The sequence below is a fragment of the Pseudophryne corroboree genome, chromosome 12, assembly GCF_028390025.1.
Source record: "Pseudophryne corroboree isolate aPseCor3 chromosome 12, aPseCor3.hap2, whole genome shotgun sequence".
Classification (NCBI taxonomy): Eukaryota; Metazoa; Chordata; class Amphibia; order Anura; family Myobatrachidae; genus Pseudophryne; species Pseudophryne corroboree.
In genome coordinates this window covers 43,500,818-43,523,741 of record NC_086455.1, presented here as the reverse complement: position 1 = coordinate 43,523,741, position 22,924 = coordinate 43,500,818, and positions in this window count along the sequence as shown.

The following is a 22,924-nucleotide window of genomic DNA, read 5'->3' as shown; positions in this document are numbered from 1 at the left end:
ATAACATCGACAGATATAACATTTGCAGAGAGAGTTAGATTTGGGTGGGTTATTTTGTTTCTGTGCAGGGTAAATACTGGCTGCTTTATTTTTACACTGCAATTTAGATTTCAGTTTGAATACACCCCACCCAAATCTAACTCGCTCTGCACATGTTATATCTGCCTCCCCTGCAGTGCACATGGTTTTGCCCAACTGCTAACAAAATTGCTGCTGCGATCAACTCAGAATTAGGCCCATAAGTGGCAGTACATATCTGATATCAAGGGTCTTAACAAAGTTCAGGAGGGAAACATTCTTCAAAGGAAGAGAAGTATTAGAACTCGAGGACATACACTGAGACTGGAGGGGGGGAGGTTCAGGGGAAATTTAAGGAAAACTTACTTCACAGAAAGGGTAGTGGATAAGTGGAATAGCCTCCCATCAGAGGTGGTAGAGGTTAAGACTGTAGAGCAATTTAAACATGCTTGGGATAGGCATATGAATATCCTTACAAAGAATTAAGGTTCAAAAAGGGTTGAGATTGCCTTAAGGATAATTAAAAAAAAAAAAGGGGGCAGACTAGATGGGCCAAGTGGTTCTTATCTGCCGTCAAATTCTGTGTTTCTATGTTTCTCTGTTTCTATGAAAGTGTACCGCATATAAGTGGCAGTACATATCTGAAAGTATACCGCATATAAGTGGCAGTACATATCTGAAAGTATACCGCATATAAGTGGCAGTACATATCTGAAAGTGCACCGCATATAAGTGGCAGTACATATCTGAAAGTGCACCGCATATAAGTGGCAGTACATATCTGAAAGTGTACCGCATATAAGTGGCAGTACATATCTGAAAGTGTACCGCATATAAGTGGCAGTACATATCTGAAAGTGTACCGCATATAAGTGGCAGTACATATCTGAAAGTGTACCGCATATAAGGGGCAGTACATATCTGAAAGTGTACCGCATATAAGTGGCAGTACATATCTGAAAGTGCACCGCATATAAGTGGCAGTACATATTTGAAAATGTACAGCATATAAGTGGCAGTACATATCTAAAAGTGTACTGCATATAAGTGGCAGTACATATCTGAAAGTGTACCGCATATAAGTGGCAGTACATATCTGAATAGCAGGAGGGTACAGACTCGCCTCTGTGGCTAAACATGCAGGGTTACCTATTTTATGGTGTGTAGATGCAACATTTACAGATAAAAAACAGCATATGTTCCAATAATATGCCCCAACAAGCTGGTATAAGCAGACGTCATGTAATAACAAATGAGAACCTCTGTTTATGGAACCTGTGATGTATGATGTCATAGCTAACACTGGCACACAATCCTGTGCTTAGATATATTGTTACACTGACGGAAATTGATACCCGAGTAATCTAGTGCTACATTTGTATCATATCACGCTGTTCCTGAGATTACATTTATATCTTGCTCTCTATAATCAGTGTTCTCATACAAGTTCTAAGAAAGAAATAAGAAATGTTTACTTGACACTGGATGTTTAATAAGACAGATATAATAAATGTATCAATTATTATAGTTGTGTTACATTATACTGCTCTTAAATCTATACCTGTACCCAACTGAAATTCCTTTTATAACTAGTACTACAACAAGTAAATGGGGTTTCAATATTAAGTTACCAGCTACTGCAAAGTTGGTCTGCATATGTTATATATTACTATTAGGAGAATCATAAACCTATTGTGGCCCACAGATGACTGGTTGGTATATTTGATCTAACATTAGGGCCCTCATTCCGAGTTGATCGGTCGCAAGGCGAATTTAGCAGAGTTACACACGCTAAGCCTACGCCTACTGGGAGTGTATCTTAGCTTCTTAAAATTGCGACCGATGTAATCGCAATATTGCGATTACAAACTACTTTGCAGTTTCAGAGTAACTTCAACCTTACTCTGCCTGTGCGATCAGTTCAGTGCTTGTCGTTCCTGGTTTGACGTCACAAACACACCCAGCGTTCGCTCAGACACTCCCCCGTTTCTCCAGCCACTCCTGCGTTTTTTCCGGAAACGGTAGCGTTTTCATCCACACGCCCATAAAACGCCGTGTTTCCGCCCAGTAACACCCATTTCCTGTCAATCACATTACGATCGCCGGAGCGATGAAAAAGCCGTGAGTAAAAATACTATCTTCATTGTTAAATTACTTGGCGCAGTCGCAGTGCGAATATTGCGCATGCGTACTAAGCGGATTTTCATTGCGATGCGATGAAAAATACAGAGCGAACGACTCGGAATGAGGGCCTATATTTTATTAAGAGTCCAAAATTGGTGCAATAGGCCATTAGTGACCTGAATCACAATACCTATAACCTGTGCTGTCACCAGTTCTGAAATATACTCAATATAGGGTGATTACTGCTAGTGGCAGAGATGGTTTCATTTCATTTTGACCATACATAAGCAAAATCAATCTGATATAACATGGCACAGAATGCCTCTGTTAGTAGGTGGATAATACCTTACTCAATTATTAACAGAACATATCAGGAAACTCAGAGGGGTATATGCAATTGCGGTCGAATTCCCGAAAATGTCAAAAAACGGGACATTTTCGCAAAAAAAAAAAATCGACAATGCAATTCAGTACTTTTCGTCAAAAAAACGGACTTTCCAAATTCGACTTTTTGAAATTCGACATTTGACAAATTCAACTTTTCTGCAATGGTACAAATGTGGCATTTCGACAAAAGTATAGTCAATTGAAGATTGTAAATTCGACAACAGTGCTTTTGGACAGTAAATTCGTCATTTTCAATCCGCCTCACTTTGCTGGCGGAATCTAATAAAAAAAATTAAAAACATGTTTTTTTTGTGTTTTTTTTATTGGTAATAGCATATCTATTTATGACAAGAAAAATAATCAGAAGCCCAAGGCGCAAACACACTTGTGCAGCCACTTGAGGAAAAGAAGGGCCACTACCTATCTGCACCCTGCATCACATTATACTCATCTCTTGTGGTTGCGATCAGTGGCGGATTTAGGGGGGGGGCACCAAGGCACGTGCCCCCCCTGTCATTTTTAGTGCAGACTGACATGCGGACGAGCGTCCGCATGTCAGTCTGCGGTCTCGTTTCCTCCCCTGCTGTTAGGAGGGACACGGAGGGCACAGTGCGCGCCTCTCCTGTGTCCCTCCTGGGTCTCCGGCGGCCGCTGGTCTCATAAAGGAAGTGCCGTTCGTGAGCACTTCCTTTATTACAGTGACCCGCGGCCGCCGGAGACAGGAGGGACACAGGGAGGCGTGCACTGTGCTGTGCCCTCCGTGTCTCTCCTAACAGCAGGGGAGCGGGGGGAGCAGCGGCGGCGGCGGCGGAGGAAGGGGGGGGGGCGCGGGACGCACTGGGGGGGAATATCTGGCACTGGGGGCATATTTGGCAGGGAGGGGGGGGGGAGAATATCTGGCACTGGGGACATATATGGCACTGGGGGGAATATCTGGCACTGGGGGCATATATGGCACTGGGGAGGGAATATCTGGCACTGGGGGCATATTTGGCAGGGAGGGGGGGGGGAGAATATCTGGCACTGGGGACATATATGGCACTGGGGGGAATATCTGGCACTGGGGGCATATATGGCACTGGGGGGGGGGAATATCTGGCACTGGGGGCATATGTGGCACTGGGGGCATATGTGGCACTGGGGGGGAATATCTGGCACTGGGGCATATGTGGCACTGGGGGCATATATAGCACTGGGGGGGGCGATATCTGGCACTGGGGGCATATGTGGCACTGTCGGGGAATATCTGGCACTGGGGGTATATGTGTACCTGGCACATGGGGGGGGGGGGCTATATTTGGCACTGGGGGCATGTGAGTACCTGGCACCGTGGGGGAATATCTGGCACTGGGGACATATGTGGCACTGGGAGCACAGCCCTAGCAACAAGGACTACCTCCTAGCAACGAACATGACACCCAGTGCATGAAACCCCTGGCAACGAGCATGACACCCAGTGCATGAAACCCCTGGCAACGAGCATGACACCCAGTGCATGAAACCCCTGGTAACGAGCATGACACCCTGAGCATGAAAACCCCTGGCACCGTGCATGGAACCAAGAGCATGAAACCCCTGGCAACGAGCATGACACCCAGTGCATGAAACCCCTGACAACGAGCAGGTATTTGAAAAGTAATTAGAAGCCTTACTGTAGGACTTAATGTGTAATGGGCATTACGGTGTGTGGCATAATGTATCACGGACATTGCGGTGTGTGTCATAATGTGTCACAGGCATTACGATGTATGGTATACTATATCGCTGGCATTGTGATATGTGGTATAATGTCTCAGGGTCTTTGCAGTGTGTGGCATAATGTATCACGGACATTGCGGTGTGTGTCATAATGTGTCAGGCATTACGGTGTGTGGTATACTATATCACGGGCATTGTGGTATGTGGTATAATGTCTCAGGGTCATTGCAGTGTGGCATAATATATAACGGGCATTGCGGTGTGTGGCATAGGGTATAACGGGCATTGCGGTATGTGTCACAGGCATTACGGTGTATGGTATACTATATCACGGGCATTGTGGTATAATGTCTCAAGGTCATTGCAGTGTGTGGCATAATGTGTCACAGACATTGTATGTGCTATAATGTATCAGGGGCAGTGCAGTGTGTAGCATAATGTATAACGGGCATTGCGATTCCTGTCATAATGTGTCACAGGCATTACGGTGTGTGGCATAATGTGTCTAGGGCATTACAGTGTGTGCATATTGTGTCATGTGCATTATTGTGTGTGGAATAATGTCTAAGGGCCATTGCAGTATGTGGAATAATGTATACTGGGCATTACTATAAGGAGGACAAATGACAAATAATGTAAGGGGCATGAATCAGGATTATTTTTCTTTCCTGTGGTGGCCAACGTCTGGGCGTGCAGGTTGCAAAACTGGGGTATAAGGTAGTCTTTTCCTGCAATACCACGCCCATTCAAACAAAGCCACGCCCATTCCAATGAAGCCACGCCCCTTATGGTGCCCCCCCTGTAATTTTTTTCTGGATCCGCCCCTGGTTGCGATTGTGTATCACATCTGGCTGGTTTTGCCGTTTTCGGCCGGCGGCTATCACTGGCTTTTCTATTGCTACCCTTGAGTTGTATATGTGTTGTCTCCTATCTATTTTTAAATAAATAGTTTTTACATTACCACTCCCTCGTCCATCTTTGGAGCAGGATATAAAAGAAACCGTTATGGGAGGATCGACACTTGATTCTGAGTGAGTAATGGTACGCATTCAATGTTATGGAATATCTCTACAGTCCAGTATTAAAAGATACCTTTACATGTGGAGTTTAGCTCTATTCAGTGTGAGTGGGGTACGCTACCCTTTAATAATTGGTCTAGTAATTGTCTGAGAGAATATCATTCAGCTTTATTGGACTTACTATACCATGATATTTCATTTATTTTTCCATTGCATATCACCGTGAGGTACTTGTGGATCAGAAGATACATCTACATCACCACAGGAGGCTTTCATTGGAGTTGGACTCTTTTTCCTTTGTTGCATATATGGACTTTAAGTATTGATTTTATTTGTCTACATGAAACAACACTGAGCGCATATCTATTTATATTAGAAGGGATTAGGTACTTGGTTTGTCTATTTAGGAGGCACAAGTATTTTTTACTAGGTGCTTCATCGCGCCCTATGGGCGCTCTTCACACTGTCGCAAGGGGCTACGCCCCCTTAACCTTTGCATGCCTTTCTGGGGTTCAATATTTGTATTATATAAAGTATTACCTGCATTCCTTTGTTAGTGGTTAAATATTGCACAATGAAAGGGCGTGCGATGGTGAAGGAGGCGCAGCCCCTTGCGACGGCGTGAACAGCACCTGCAGGGCACGATGTACAGAATGTAGCGGGTGCGGGGGGGACTGCGGATGGTGTCTGTAGATGCTGCAGGTGGAGGGGGGGCAGAAGTGGGGGTGGGGCCCGGATGGGGAAGAGTCGGGAGGTGCTGCGGGTGGGGGAGGGGCAGAGGAATGGGGGATGCAGATTGGGGAGGGGTCCGGAGGCACTGCAGGTGGGGGAGGGGCAGGGGTGCCATGGGTGGGAGAGGGGCAGGTGTGAGGATGTTGTGGATGGGTGAAGGGTTCCGGAGGTGCTGTGGGATGGGAAGGGGCGGGAGTGCCGGGGGTGGGGTAGGGGTCCGCAGGCGCCATGGGTAGGGGAGGGGCAGGTACGGGTGGTGCGGCGCAAAGGGAAGGAGGTCCGGAGGTGCTGCTGGTGGTGGAGGGGCAGGTGCGGTGGTGCCATTGGTGGGGGAGGGGTTGGTGAGGGGGGGACCACGGATGGAGGAGGGTGTCTGCAGATGCTGCGGGTGGAGGGGGGCAGGTGTGGGGGGAGACATATAAAGGGGGTGGATGGTGGAGGGGGCCTGGAGGTGCTGCGGGTGGTGAAGGGGCGGAGGAGTGGGAGCTGCGGGTGGTGTAGGGGGTCTGGAGGCACAGCGTGTGGGGGAGGGGTGGAGGGGAAGGTGCGGAGGTGTGGTGCATTGGGGAGAGGTCTGGAGGCGCTGCGGGTACTGTACCTGCCAAAAAGGTAGTTGGAGGGTATGCAGTAACAGGGCCAGGACAGGGGTGACAGGGTCAGAACAGGGTTGACGGGGCCAGGGCAGGAGTGACAGGGTCAGAAAAGGGGTGACGGGGCCAGGACAGGGGCGACGGGGCCAGGACAGAAATAACAGGGACAGGATAGGGGTGACAGGCCAGGGTAGGGGTGGCAGGAACAGGACAGGGGTGACAGGGCCAGTATAGGGTTGACAGGGCAAGCACAGGGGTAACAGGGCCAGGATAGGGGTAACAGGGCCAGCATAAGGGTAACAGGGCCAGCATAAGGGTGACAGGGCCAGCATAAGGGTGAAAGGGCCAGGATAAGGGTGGCAGGGCAAGGCCAGGGGTGACAGGGACATGACAGAACACAGGGCACGGGAGAGATTGGTATTAGGGACAAAACAGTGGTGACAGACAGATGTGTCTTACCGGAGTCACTGCTGCTGGCTGCTGCTGTTCCACTCCAACCTGTTGGGATCTGCTGCTGGTGGAGACTTGGCATGGCTGACTCTCTTAGGCTGGAGTCCTGCTTACTCTGCCCGTCAGCATCCCTCCCCCCCTCCTCAGTCACACACCGCAGACCTCGCGCAGCTGCCGGGCACTGTGGTAAGGGGAGACTGGGAGTGACTGGTTAGCCCCCAGGAGATGCTGCGGCTGGAGGGAGGAGGGGGTCGGAGCCTGCAAGCAGCTCGGACTTCTGCAGCGTTACCCGCCGGCTAAAGTGTGTGAAGGAGCTGGGCGCACCTCACTGTGGGTGGCAGCTAGCGGTGGGGTTGCCGGGGCTGGAGATAACAGAGGCAGTACGGAACCTGCACAGCGGCAGGTGCCCCACAAAACTGCAGCTAAGAAGCGTGGAGTGTGCCAGAAAGTGATGCTCCTCCGCGCCAGAGAGGGGGGGGGGGGTCAAGCACACAGTGAGCCGGTGCCCGTCTGTCTATACGGCATACCCCCTCACACACCCACATACCTCCCAAATGTCCCGATTTTCGCGGGACAGTCCCATTTTTTTGGGTCTGTCCCGCTGTCCCACCCGCGGGTCACAGTGTCCCGCGGTAACGGGGGGGTCAGTTGGAAAGCTCCTGTACTCGCTGTTCTGCTTAGCAGAGCAGCGGTGAATAGTGGAGACAGAGGGAGAGGGGGCATCAGGGGGTATGGATTAAGGGGGGGGTTCCAGCAGCAGAGCCGGATTAAGGGGTGGGGGGGGGGGGCAGGGGGTACGTACCGTTGGCCCCACAGTTTTAGGGGGCCCCCCGGCTCGAGTAGCTCTGTCCCAGCTCAGAAGCCCCCCCCCCCGTCCTGCCAGCAACAACGGCAGCCTTGTGCTGCTGTCAGCACACGCAGGTCTGTGGTGTTGCAGGGAGGCAGCAATCTCCCTGCTTTCTTCTGCCTGTGCGGGTGTGTAGGTGGGAGCGACCACCTCCTCTGGATTTACCCGTAGCTGAGGGGCCAAAATTCCATTTAAAAAAAAAATGGAATTTGTGTAAGGGGGCGTGGCCTCGCGTCCCGCGATTAGGCCACGCCGCCAACCCACAGCAGGCACAGCAATGAGATAGGGCTCCCCTGTCTCAAGTGCCCTGGCCCCCCCGGACTCATAATCAGCCCCTGGGGGCATGCCAGCAGCTCACAGAGCACTGGGCATGCCCCCTCATTGACGAAAACGGGGCCCTCCCGTGAAGCCACGCCCCCTTTTCGCCGAGTGTGTGTCCCTCCTTCTGTCTGAAGAAAGCTCCTGAAGAAAGCTGGGAGGTATGCACCCCTGCCTGTGCCATGCCCATACTATCTGCTTCTGCTCCTAGTCTCCTGTAGATTTGGCCAGATCTGTGACTCATTTGACTAACTCCGCCCACTGTTGTGACTCCGCCCAGCGTTAGCAAATTAATCACAAAGTCACAGATCTGGGCTATTATATAGGAGATATATTTTTTAAAATATTTATTTTTTATGGAATGGGTTAAAAATCTGAAAAAAAAAATGAGTGGAGTCCCCCCTCCTAAGCATAACCAGCCTCGGGCTCTTTGAGCCCGTCCTGGTTGTAAAAATACGGGGGGGGGGGAAATGACAGCGGATCCCCCATATTTTTAGAACCAGCACCGGGCTCTGCGTCCGGTCCTGGTGCCAAAAATACGGGGGACAAAAAGCGTAGGGGTCCCCCGTATTTTTGGAACCAGCACCGGGCTCCACTAGCTGGGGAGATAATGCCACAGCCGGGGGACACTTTGATATCGGTCCCTGCGGCCGTGCCATTAAAACCCCAACTAGTCACCCCTGGCCGGGGTACCCTGGAGGAGTGGGGACCCCTTCAATCAAGGGGTCCCCCCCTCCAGCCACCCAAGGGCCAGGGGTGAAGCCCGAGGCTGTCCCCCCCATCCATGGGCTGCGGATGGGAGGCTGATAGCCTTTTGTGAAATGAAAGAATATTGTTTTTTGCAGCAGAACTACAAGTCCCAGCTGGCCTCCCCCGCAAGCTGGTACTTGGAGAACCACAAGTACCAGCATGCGGGGGGGAAACGGGCCCGCTGGTACCTGTAGTTCTACTGCAAAAAAAATACCCAAATAAAAACAGGACACGCACACCTTGAAAGTACAACTTTATTACATACATGCACACCGACACACACTTACTTACCTATGTTGACACAAGGCTCGGTGCTCTTCACCAGTAGAATCCATGGGTTACCTGTAAATAAAATTATACTCACAACACTCCAGTGCAGATCTGTCCTCTTCTGCTTGTAATCCACATACTTGGCAAAATAATAAAACACAAACCTGATCCACGCACTGAAAGGGGTCCCATGTTTACACATGGGCCTCCTTTCCCCGACTGCTGAGACCCCCGTGACTCCTGTCAAAGAAGGTCCCTTGAGCCAATCAGGGAGCGCCACGTCGTGGCACTCTCCTGATTGGCTGTTCGCGTCTGAGCTGTCAGGCGGCGCATAGCACTATGCCGCTCCATTATATTCAATGGTGGGAACTTTGCGGTCAGCGGTTGACTGCGAGTAACCTCAACCGCTAACGCAAAGTTCCCACCATTGGATACAATGGAGCGCCTATGTTCAGACGCGCACAGCCAGTGCGTGGATCAGGTTTGCGTTTTATTATTTTAAGTCCTCTTTATTATTTTAAGTACTCTTAAGTCCTTCCCGGCAATGGAGACTCTCCTACCCCTTTCGCTGGCTTCCAGTCCCGGCATTATGCTGGGTTGGATGCCATAGCAGCGTGGGGGGCGGAGCCGGCAGCAGAGGCGGCGCTGGGAGATGAGCTCATCTCCACGGCACCTCTCCCTATCTAGTAAATGGGTCCCGGGTCGCATCGACCTGGGAATCTGTTTACGCAGCCACTGACCCGGTATTCTACCTGGGAATAACACTGCTTATAACCCGGGTTGAATTATCGGGTTATGCGACCCGGGAATTTGGACTTGGCGCTTTCACACCACACACTGACCCGTGCCGGGTCGATACCGGGTTATTTGTGCGATGTGAAAGGGGTATAAGCACACATTCTCCCACCTCATGGTAAGTCTCCTGTCTCTTCTTCCTGGTAGCTACTCTCTGGTCCAATGCACTGATTGAGGACTCCGAATCACACACACAGCAAACTTGGTAGAAGAAGCTGCTACCACTGGGCATGTGCATCAGCTCTGCTCTTTCCTTTAACCTGCTTGATGTGGCGGCAGCTCTAGTAATCGTATTATATACCATTGCTGTTGTCATAATTTGATCCATTTGCCAAGAGGAGATGGGGTTTCCAGGCAACAGGAACCCCCCCTCCCGTTTGACCTTGCACCTATGCTAGCTACTGCCAGCACAAGTGCAGATTACTGTTGGAGAATGCACCAAACCACTGAGAAATTGTGACAAAAAGAATACAATAGGAATAACGCACCCCACTGCAGAGATATAATACATAATAAAGTCCTAATTCCTTTTAACCGACCACCATTGAACATACGCGTATACAGTATACAGCAAGTCCAAGTTTTCCTCCCAAAACATAAAAGAAATGAAGACAGAAAAGATTTAAAAAAATCCAATAGTGTCGTTTGTTCAAAGAACACATTATCCAATTATGTACAAAATACGACTCCACCAAGGATTTGTAATGGTGTAGAGATAGATGCTTACATGTAGCAAATCCTGTTATATATACACACCTGTAGCAGTTTCTTTAATATTCCTGTATACCAGTCTTACTACAGGAATGGACTCTACACTCAGATCCCAAATGCAAGGTCAATTTAGTAGATTAAAAAGTGTCGATACAGAGGTAAGTAAAAACAATGAAAAAACACAAAACAAGAACAGTCTCCACTACCAGGAGGATATAAAGATTCTACAGCCATAATAAGTGAGAAAGGGGATCCCCAAGTCTGATCATTAGCCCCCCTCCATACTGGCAGCATAACCATTCCTCTCCCCCCCCCCCCCCCCCTACACACAGACAGACAGGGACACACTCACTCATGTATCAGAACTCAGCATTTATTATAAAATATCAGCGCCTGCATCATTCATCTCCCCTCTCTTCCCCCCCCCCCCGGTTCCTGCACTCATAGTGGCCGCATCTGTCACATTGTATCTCGGACCACAGTACTCGGCATACCGCGATCAACCTCCGACCTGGTCCCTGCTGGCTGCGCTGCTGGAGTCCTCTCACAGTGAGTCCCGTGGGCTGGCTGCTGGCAGGGAGAACACACACTGCGCAGCCTGAGAGGAGCTGCAGGTCCCCCTACATGCAGCTGCCAGCTCTCTCAGTGTGCAGCCGCGCAGAGGGAGACGCTGACTGCCGTGGTATAAAAGAAAAAAATAGTCAAACAGCAGTTCGATAGATCGGCGGCTTGGGGGAGGGTTTCTAGGTACTCGGAAACCCTCCCTGTGTGCGCGCCTGCAATGGATTAGCATAAAGGACACAAATTCTCTGAAGACCTACCTGCCCCAAGCCCAGATGCTCCAGTACTCCCATAAGGAACTCCCAATCTACCCTGTCAAATGCCCTCTCAGCATCTGTAGAGAGTAGAACAGTCGGCGTACTACGTCCTGAGGCTAAGTGTATCAGATCCAAAACCTTAGTAGTGTTCTCCCTGGCCTCATGATCGGGGACAAACCCCACCTGGTCAGTATGAATCAAATTTGGAAGAAGCAATTTTACACGGTTAGCTATCAGCTTAGCAAACAGCTTCACATCGACATTTAGCAGGCAGATGGGCCTAAGGGGTCTATTTACTAAGCCTTGGATGGAGATAAAGTACCAGCCAATCGGCTCCTAACTGACATGCCACAGGCTGTGGTTGAAAAATGACAGTTAGGAGCCGATTGGCTGGTACTTTATCTCCAGCAACTTTATCTCCATCGCAGGCTTAGTAAATAGACCCCTTAAACTGGAACATTGGGCTGGGTCTTTATTCTCCTTAGGGATAATGGAGATATGAGCTAACAGCGATTGGGGGAAAAGGGGGACTGATCAGATACCTGATTGAATGCACGGAGCAACAAAGGGGAAAGAACATCACCAAACATCCTGTAATATGCAATAGAATACCCATCAGGGCCTGGACTTTTACCATTAAGGGATGATTTTATGGCCTCCTCTAGTGCCTGCACAGAAAAAGGAGCCTCTAAAGTAAAGGTGGGCAACATGCGGCCCGCGGGCCGGATGCGGCCCGCTGGGCCCCACCAGAGTGCAATGACAAGCGGCCCGACAGGCCGCTTGTCATTGCACTGCTCTCAGACGTGGCGCCGCTGAGGAAATCCCGGTCACGTCACAGGGTCAGCTGACCGGGATTTCCTCTGTTACCATGCGCGCGCTGGGCGGCACGGGGGGCGGGCACTGCAGTGAGCTGGAGCGGCGGCTGAGTGAGGAGAAGAAGCGGTGGCCAGCGAGCGGGAGCAGGAGAGGCCACATCAGCAGCGACTCCAGGCAGCAGCAGCGTGGATCATCGGACAGTGGAGATCGTCTGCCACTGTGACAAACAGGTAAACCCCCTGTCCAGCCAGCCCCTGGATCAGCGCTTAAGCTGCCATATAGGTTTAGGGGTGGGGAGGCAGCGGAGTTAAAAACTGCAATATGGGTTTAGGGGAGGGGGGGAAAGGGGGGTAGGGACTGTCTGCCTTATTGTGTAAAAAGGGGACGCTGTCTGCCATAATATGTAAAAAAGTGGGACGCTGTCTGCCGTAATGTGTAAAAAGGGGGACGATGTCTGCCGTAATGTGTAAAAAGGGGACGCTGTCTGCCATAATGTGTAAAAAGGGGACGCTGTCTGCTGTAATGTGTAAAAAGGGATGCTGTCTGCCTTAATGTGTAAAAAGGGGGACGCTATCTGCCATAATGTGTAAAAAGAGCACGCTGTCTGCCGTAATGTGTAAAAAGGGGACGATGTCTGCCGTAATGTGTAAAAACGGGTGCGCTGTCTGCTGTAATGTGTAAAAAGGGGACGCTGTCTGCTGTAATGTGTAAAAAGGGATGCTGTCTGCCTTAATGTGTAAAAAGGGGGACGCTATCTGCCGTAATGTGTAAAAAAAGGGCACGCTGTCTGCCGTAATGTGTAAAAAGGGGACTCTTTTTGAGTATTTTGTGTGTGGCCCTCGAATATTCACTGGAAGTGTTAAGCGGCCCCCCAGCTGAAATAATTGCCCACCCTTGCTCTAAAGCCTACACCTCCCCAGACGTAAGCGTAGGAAAATCAACCTCTCTTAGATACTCTGTAATAGAAATCCGTCTGGACAAATCAGTCCCCTTCTCCGTCGGGAGTTGGAGGTTGTACAATTGGGAATAGAAAAGTTGAAAAGCTGCAGCTATCTCCCTATTGGTGTGGCAAATAGACCCATTTTGCGATTTACAGGTACGATAGCAAATAGGTGCTTATTCAACATTATGCTCAAAAATCAAAGATGCATGACATAGGAAAAAGACCACACAAAAAAAGACAAAGTAAACAGTCTGGTAATACAGAACACAAAGATATTTACCACATATACATGTTTTGCATTTATAATGCATCCAATAAGCATTTAATATATGGTTAATATGAGGTGGATGTGTTCACATGCATCCAAAGCACAAGCGGTAAACCAATTCATTTCAAAGGGGTTTACAACATGTCTGCTACAGTAGATGTGACCCTTCCCGGAATGCCAGGCCTGTGGGTACCAAATTAATGAGGACTACTGGGACCCCTACAGTGGCAAATTTACAGCTCAGTGGTCTCAGAATAATAGTAAGGAGTACCGAAAACCCTAGAACATTAATCTAATTTAGTGTAAATAATTATTTGAAACAAACATGCAATATTAAAATAAAGTTAAATAGACTGAATGAACACTAGGCGCAATTGTTAGTCCTCCGATTGGTTAGTAGAAGCAGGTCATTGTTAGTTATTACAGTATCAACATCCTTCTTTCCTATTTACAGCTCCCCTTCATTTTCTCCTCCTCGGAAACACTTAATTTAGGGCCTAATTCAGAGTTGATTGCAGCCAGCAACAAATTTCTTACATACTTGCCTACCCTCCCTCATTCTACAGGAGACTCCCTGAAATAGCAGCAATCTCCCTCACTCCCTGAATAGTCCATCAATCTCCCTGATTGCACCTTATATGTAGCTGTTACATTCTTGGGGGGGGGGGAATAAATCACAGATACATACATTCAAATGGGAACATCAGTGCCATTTCCCTGCATTGGTTATAAGGCACAATGGGGGAGATGTATGAAAGTGCGCTGTGCTTTTTATCAGCCACAGCGCACGCTAAGCCTGCTTTTGGGGGAAGTACATAATGTAAGAATGACGTAGTAACGCTGTGTGCTATGAGGGTTGCGCACCCCCGCCGCTTCCCGCTTCCCAAGGCCGTCTTAACAGCAGTGTAGGCCCCTGGGCACAGCAATGCACTGGGGCCCCTACCCATCCTCCAGTTTTAGGGGCTTTGATGTCCCGTGGGCGGTAGGGGGTGTTCTATCTTCCACTCAGCATGTAGAACCTGGAGCAGTAATTTCTGCTAATTACTCCTTTACTGCACAGATGGGGCTAAACTGTAGAAGGGGGCATTGGGCTGAATGAAGAAGCCCTGGTACATGACTTCCAGGGTGGTAGGGCAGGGTTTAATACGCAGGTGACTGAGGGGTGTATAGTGGAGTGGGCTTAATATTCATCGATTTCTGGTGGGAGGGCAGCTTGCATGACTGCAGATATCTCAAGTTCCTGAAAATAGATTTATGAGCTTTCAATGGTATAAGTAACTGGAGAGTCCCACCTTTCAGGAGGAGGTTCTGGGGACTTAGGGATCAGAGCTCAGGAGCCAGGGCAATTCACCAACGAAAATATAAAACTGCATATTAGGCATGTGGAGCTGGAGCAGGGACCAGCTGCTTGAAGGCTGATATCACTGGTTCTGGGCATAGAAAAAACAAGCTGCCAGTATCCACCAAAAGTGGAGAGTCACAGCTTTTGGATTATACCCTTATAAAAACTCTAAGTCAGACAGAACCTGAGATATCTGGCCGGGAAGAGCAATTAACAGGCTTGGATGGGGAACACTGCTTTCAAGTCGGATATCTCCGGTTCTCCAGTGCCGACTTTCAAAAATCTGGTACCCCTGGAAAGAGGGGACCCTCAGCTATCAGCCTAGGGCCCTTATACTCCTGGGGCCCTTGGGCAAGAGCCCATTGAGCCCATACGAAAAGACATCCCTGCTGCTTCCCCGCTGTGGAGAATGAGAGAAGAAGGGCAGAGGCAATGTATGATTGCCTCTGCTGCCACTTTTTGCCTCCTAAGGCCGCCGGTCTGGAACGCCTCCCCCAGGCAGGCGATGTGTGGATAAAGCATTCATGAAACATTTTTTATTATTATTATTATTATTGTAATTTTCACAATAAAACTTTATTGATCGTGGACAAAAACAGTATTTACCTCACAGCAGCGATCGTGTAATATGACTGCTTGGCTCTTCATGCCCTGCCAAGCCCACTACTAGTACCCGCTCCCCAATCGCCAGAGTCCCGCATGCGCCTCCTCCTCTCTGAGGCTGAGCTTCCACACACAGCCGGTGGGGCGCACAGCCAGCCTAATCATGCATGCGCCGGAGGCCGCCAGCGGCGCAGGCAGAAAGAACGGAAGACGGGCGCATGCGCAGAAAGCCAGCAGCGGTGATACCAGCCTAGCCGATGTGGGAGAAAGCATATCACAGGACAGGTGAGATAACGCCCTCCCACATCGGCAGGCAGTCATACAATACATTGTGCCGGTGGGAGGGGGCGTATAATGTGGTGATACGCTCCCAGGCACATAACGTCCGTTAGGACGTTTTTCATACATCTCCCCAATGATCCCTATGGCTACATGCATTTTAAATAATGTTTCTTGTGGCCACTTACAGTATATGGAACCTCTTGTAAAGCACAATACACAAACAAATTCTGCAAAATATAAGTGTCTTTTCTTCAACAAGTAGATCTTACTAACTTTGGGGCCCATTTACATTTGGATGTGAGTCATTTTCATTAGGCTGACCATATTATCCCTTTAACCTGGGACACTCATGAATTACACAGGTTCTGTGGCTGCTTAAAACCAGGTGAAATGCGGGCTTGTAGTCAGCCAGCCACAGAACCTGTGTAATTTATGAGTGTCGCAGGTTAAAGGGATAATATGGTGAACCTATTTTCATAACACGCCTCTCAGATGTAGCAGTACACGTCCAAACTGATAGGTGTTACTTTCACATCTCCCTGAAATGCTTTTTTTAAAGTAGGCAAGTATGATTTGTTAGCAGTTGGGCAAAACCATGTGTACTGCAGAGAGGGGCAGATATAACATGTGCAGAGATAGTTAGATTTGGGTGGGGTTTGTACAAACTGAAATCTAAATTGCAGTGTAAAAATAAAGCAGCCAGTACCCTGCACAGAAACAAAATAACACACCCAAATCTAACTCTCTCTGCACATGTTATATCTGCCCCCCCCCCCATTTTGCACATAGTTTTTCCCAACTGCTAACAAATTTGCTGCTGCGATCAACTCTGAATAACCCCCTTATCCTATATGAACAGAAGAAGAGTGCACAGCAGAGTGAAGCATTTTTTTTTTAAAAAGGAGACTTATGGTAGACTTACCATTGTTAACTCTCTTTCTGCGAGGTACACTGGGTTCCACAGGGAAAACACTGGGTGTAGAGTGGATCTTGATCCAGAGAGGCACCAACAGGCTAAAGCTTTAGGCTGTCCCAGGATACATTGTGGAACCTCCTCTGTAAACCCGCCTCCAGGCACAGTGAGCTCAGTTTCATTAACCAGTGCAATGTAGGAGCAGGTAAGACAGCGGGGTACACTGTGTTCCACAGGAAAAACATCGGGTGATGTCCTAAAGCAGTTCCTCAAGGGAGGGGACGCGCCTTAGTGGGTATAAGCCTTAGTGGGTATAAGAACCCGGCATCCAAAGGAAGCATCCTGGGAGGCAGAAGTATCAAAGGCATAGACCCAGATGAACCAAATAGTACAAACAGGGTATCTGAACTCCTGATAGAGGCAGTCCTCTCCACATATATACAGAGAGCCCTTACCACATCCAATGACCACTCTTTGGGGGACAAGTCAGAAGAGATAAAGGCCAGACCCACAATCTCTTGGTTAAGGTGGAAAGATGACAACACTTTAGGTAAGTAACCTGGGCAAGTTCTCAGAACTGCCCGGTCATGATGGAATATCAGAAAGGGTGGACGACAGGACAAAGCGCCTAAGTCCGACACCCTTCTAGCTGAGGCAATAGCCAACAGAAACAGGACCTTGGCTGTGAGCCATTTAAGGTCCTTTGACTCAAGCGGTTCAAATGGAGACTCCTGCAGAGCATTCAGGACAACAGACACGTCCCTTGGAGCCACACGAGGGACATAGGGAGGCTGAATCTGTAACACACCCTGAGTGAATGTATGAACGTCAGGTTTAGACGCAATTTTTCTCTGAAATCACACTGAACAGCTAGCGTGCGATCAGGTCGGAATGACCCCCAAAGAGAGAATCTGTCTTTCTGATAGCACTGGTACAATCTACGTAGATCCTTAAGGCATGGACTACGTCCAACGATGCATCTCCCTTAGAAAGATCCGGCCCTTGGAAAGCCGGGACTACAATTTCTTTATTAAGGTGGAATTTAGACACCACCTTAGGAAGATACCCAGATTTAGTTCTGATAACTGCTCTATCTGGATAAATAAATCAGAAATTGCGGACGACATACCAATGCCCCTAAATCTGAAATTCTACTAGCTGAAGCCATGGCTAGCAGAAAGAGAACTTTAGCTGTCAACCATTTAAGATCCACTCTAAGTGGTTCAAATGGGGCAACTTGAAGGGCCTTTAGAACTAAATTAAGTCCCAAGGCACTGTAGCAGTGACAAAAGGAGGCTGAATGTGCAGCATTCCCTGGAAAAAAGTGCGCACATCCTGTAAGTTGGCAATTTTCTTTTGGAACCATACAGTCAGTGCTGACACTTGTACCTTCAAGAAAGCCACCCTTAAACCTTTATCCATTCCTGACTGAAGGAATGCTAAGAATCCGGAAACTCTGAAAGACCTAGGGTCAAATTTCCGTTCACTGCACCACTGAATATAGGCTTGCCATATTCGGTGATAAATGCAAGCTGAGGGGGGTTTCCTTGTTTTAAGCATTGTTTGAATTACCTGTTGTGAGAATCCTCTTGACTTCAAGATGGAGGTCTCAAGAGCCACGCCATCAAAGACAATTGATCCAGATGTCTGTGATGACAAGGCCCCTGAATCAGTAGATCTGGATATTGAGGGAGTAGGAATGGAGCATCCATCGACATCCTTTGCAGATCTGTGTACCAATGTCTTCTGGGCCAAGCAGGAACTATTAGCATCACGGCACTTTTTCCTAGTTTTGCTGCGTGAATGGACACTTTCCGACTGTGTAGAAGCTCCTGAATCCTTAACTGAAGTTTCGCTATTTTGTTCGAATCCAATACAGCCCCTAAGTGAGTCATCCGTTGTGACGGAACCAGAGACGATTTTGCCCAATTTATGAGCCAACCGTGATTCTGCAGACACTCTATTGTCTGTTGTAGATGACACAGAAGCACTTCTTGAGACTGTACCAGGATTAAAAGATCATCGAGGTATGGAAAAATTCTTATCCTCTGCTGGCGGAGATAAGCTGCCATTATCACCATAATTTTGGTGAATACACTGGGGGCTGTGGCCAATCTGAATGGCAGAGCCTGGAACTGAAAATGCTGTTGGAGGTTAGCGAACCTGAGATAGTGCTGATGGGATAGGGCTATAGGAACATGTAGGTAAGTATCCTGAATATCCAGGGACACCATAAAATCCCCAGGCTCCATGGCCAAAATGATGGAACATAAAGTCTCCATATGAAAACGAGGTACCAAACTGTACTTGTTCAGCATTTTTAGACTGAGTATGGGCCGGAATGACCCATTTGGCTTCTGGACTAGAAACAGGTTGGAGTAGAAACCCTGTCCTCGTTGTGTAGGAGGAACCGGAATGATTACTCCTGACTGAAGCAATTTCTGAACAGTCTCTTGCAAAGTCTTGGACTTCGTTTCTACTAAAGACGGGCTGGTACGAAAAAAAACTTTGAGGAGGGTTTTTCCTGAAAGCAAATGCATAACCGTAAGATACCGCTACTTGCACCCAGGCATCCGTGGTAGACTGCTGCCAGATTTGTGCAAAATGAAGAAGTCGGCCTCCCACCATGGGATCCCCCAGGTGGAGGCCCGCACCATCAGGCTGATGGCTTATCTTCTGTTTTAGAAGCTGGTCCTCTGGTAGCCCAATGCTTTTTAGTCTTCGCAGCCCTGTTGTATTGGGACTGTTTGCCATCACCTTTTACTTTAGCTTTCCCTTGAGACCGAAAAGGCCTAAAAGCTGGGATTTTAAGCTTAAATTTGTAAGTGGAAGGAAGCTTTACCTTCTTGGAGTCTGCTTCTGACTCCAAAGTATAACGCTTTACCAAAGAGACTATTTCCAGTAACCTTCTTGGATTCTGAATCAGCTTTCCAAGTGCGTAGCCAAACTGCTCTAGGAGTGCCTACTGCTGAAGCTGATGCTTGAGAGGCAATGGTACCCATATCTAAGGCTGCCTCTTCTAAGAATATTGCAGCCTGTTTAATATGTGCAACATGGGATTTTTGCTCTCTAGATGTCATTGAAGTTTCCCCTTCCAATGCATCCGTCCAGGCTGAAGCCATTGCTGGTCTATTGATTGCCACAGACAGGGAAAAAATGGTTTTTAACAAAACATCTAATCTCCTATCCGTGACATCATTTAATGATGTTGAAGGCAGAGGTAATGTAGATTTTTGCACTAATCGAATAACATGCATATCTACTTTAGGGGTTACCTCCCTCTTGAAACAGTCCCCAGCCGGAAGAGGATAATTGGAATTCCATTTCTTAGGAATTCTAAATTTCTTACTGGGCATAGCCCAAGCCTCTTCCATAATTTCCGTCTGCAGTACTGATCCAGGAAATTCAGTCTTAAATGCTTTGAGACATTTAAATACAGGTGCCTTGGATTTTAACATAGGCTCTGCTGATTCTTCTAAGGATAGAATGGCTTTCATTGCAATAATCTACTCAGATATGTCCACTGAGCTGAGACCTTTTTCCTCATCCTCATATGCAGAACCAAAGTGTAATGAGTCTTCCTCTTCTGATGAATCCTCATCTGAAACATGTGTAGACTGTGAAGATGTTGTTTCGTGTTTATGTGATTTACTTGTCACTGCCTTTTCAGCCTGCTTTTGTTGAGAGGCTACTGCTTCCCCTCCTAGAAATGAAAAACTGCAGATGGAATGCTGCACATAAGGGTTAATAGTGTAGCCTATCCCTGGTACAGAAGTTGGAATAATCTGCTCAGCTATGCTGGATAATGTCTGTGCAAACATAGCCCATGGGGGATCAACTTGCACCTGCGTCTGCCTTAAATTTTTCAAGAGACCTTGGTGAAAGCTAAAACAATTTGCACACAACCCATTCTGAACTAGATTCTGAGAGGTTAACCCAGCTTTGCATGACAAACATGAAATGAGTGTTGGTGCTGCTGTGAGTGTATTTTCCTCACCTTTGCTGCTCACTTTCACAGTGTACTACACAATTTGTGACTGTAATCACTTTAAGATGTGTTAAAGTGACATACCATCCAACCCTACCCTGCTTAGCACCAGCAATGAGGATCGGAATACATAGAGAAAACTGACAGAATTTTAGCACAGTCAGCAATCACACTAGCAGTCAGTCACAGGTTATACATTAGTATAATAAGCAATATGAGCACATAATCAACTACAGATACACTTCAAGTATGTAGGAGAAACATTACTGCATTACTTTATAAAAATGTAAACCATATTCAGACGCATAGCGAAAGAAGTCACAGTAATATTATCAGACTCATATGCATTATGCATCTATCCAACTATTCGTACTCAAAAGGTAGATAGATACTTAGGGGGTAATTCCAAGTTGATCGCAGCAGGAAATTTTTTAGCAATTGGGCAAAACCATGTGCACTGCACTGGAGGCAGATATAACATTTGCAGAGAGAGTTAGATTTGGGTGGGTTATTTTGTTTCTGTGCAGGATAAATACTGGCTGCTTTATTTTTACACTGCAATTTAGATTGCAGATTGAACACACCACACCCAAATCTAACTCTCTCTGCACATGTTAAATCTGCCCCCCCCCCCTGCACTGCACATGGTTTTGCCCAACTGCTAAAAAATTTCCTGCTGCGATCAACTTGGAATTACCCCCTAAGTGCTGTATAACCCATACACAGTAGAGTGGGCTACAGGGAGCCTTACCCCGCTTCCAGGATCGATCAATATGTTTGCAAACGCTGAGTGGATCCAGACGCTATAAATGTACACCGCTGCTCCATGAACCTATAGTGAACACAGACGCCCAAGTGAACACAGCTGCCTATGCTGCGTCTGGGTCCCTTAGTACACAGCGTCTCGGATGGAAGCAGGAAAACAGTTCATGGCGGGAGATTCGGAGGAAACTGGTCATGAACCGGGGGAAGGGGCGACCAGGGGAGCGCCTAATCCCCACTGCTGACATCAACCTTAGGGATCACAGCCTCATACTATCCCTGGAGCCTATGATCCCTAGGGCCTAGAGCTGGTGCACTTTCGGTGGCAGCCGCTTCAGCGACTGTTTGGTAGTCTCCTCCCAAACAGTGAGGCTGTGTCCATGTTCCCCCTCTAAGCGGAACCGATGCCTTACCTTCTCCTCGTGCTCTGGCCACAGCCTTGTAACGTCTGCTGGACCTGCTAGTTTTATCCGACACAGACACCTGCCGACACAGCACTGTACACGTGGGTAAGCGTTGTCGAGACCCGGCGGAGAGTTGTTGGAGCGACTCTTTCTAAGGTACGTATAGGACACTGTTTAGAAAGATCACTCAGAAAAAATAGTAAGACTATAAAAATAAAATAAAGAAAGCTTATGACTGCTAAAACCAGCAGCCCTTAGACAATAGTCCAGCTCCTGCCGCACCAAACAAAAAACTGGTTTGCCTGAGCCAGGAGGTGGGGATATATAGACTGGTCCACTGCAAGATGGGAGGCCAAAAAGCTTTGACCGTTTGGTGCAGATCCACTGTCGCTCCACCATATCCCAATGTATCCTGTGGATACCCTGTGGACCCTGCAGGAGAATTATATTTTTCTCAGAGAGGCATCATGCATAGTGAAAAAATTGTGAAATAAATGGGTGAGAATTAAATACTAAAAATTCTCATTTCACAATTTTTTCATGATAAATATGCCCCTAAGTGAGTCTTTGGTTTCTATAACATCGGAGACTGCAACTGTTAACAAGCAAAAGCTTGGGGCAGCGTGTTCTCTCAATGGTGTATAGCTGGCAGCTTGTTATCAGTTGGTGCTGGGCAGGCAGTCGGTATCATAGCCTGCTGAAAAACACAGCACCAAAATCTTACTTCTAAAGCTTGCACGGTGCACTGCACGCTAGTTGCAGCACTGCATGGCAAAAAATAGAGTTTAAAACAGTAGCTGGCATAGGAGAGATCCCAGGCAGGGCCGTAACTACGTGTGTGCCAAGGGGGCTTGGCACACAGCGCAGTTGCCCTGAGGGCGCAACGGCCAGCGGCATGTAATGAGTCAAATTGACTCATTACATGCCGCCTCTGCTGTGTGCCCCGCCGCCGCGCTGTGGAGGGGAAGACAAAAGCGCCGAGCAGCGGAGAGAAGGAGGAGGAGGGAGGGGGAGCAGGGAGCCGCAGCAGCGCTATTTGATTGGTAGTAAGCGCCGCTGCAGCATCCCCCTCTCCT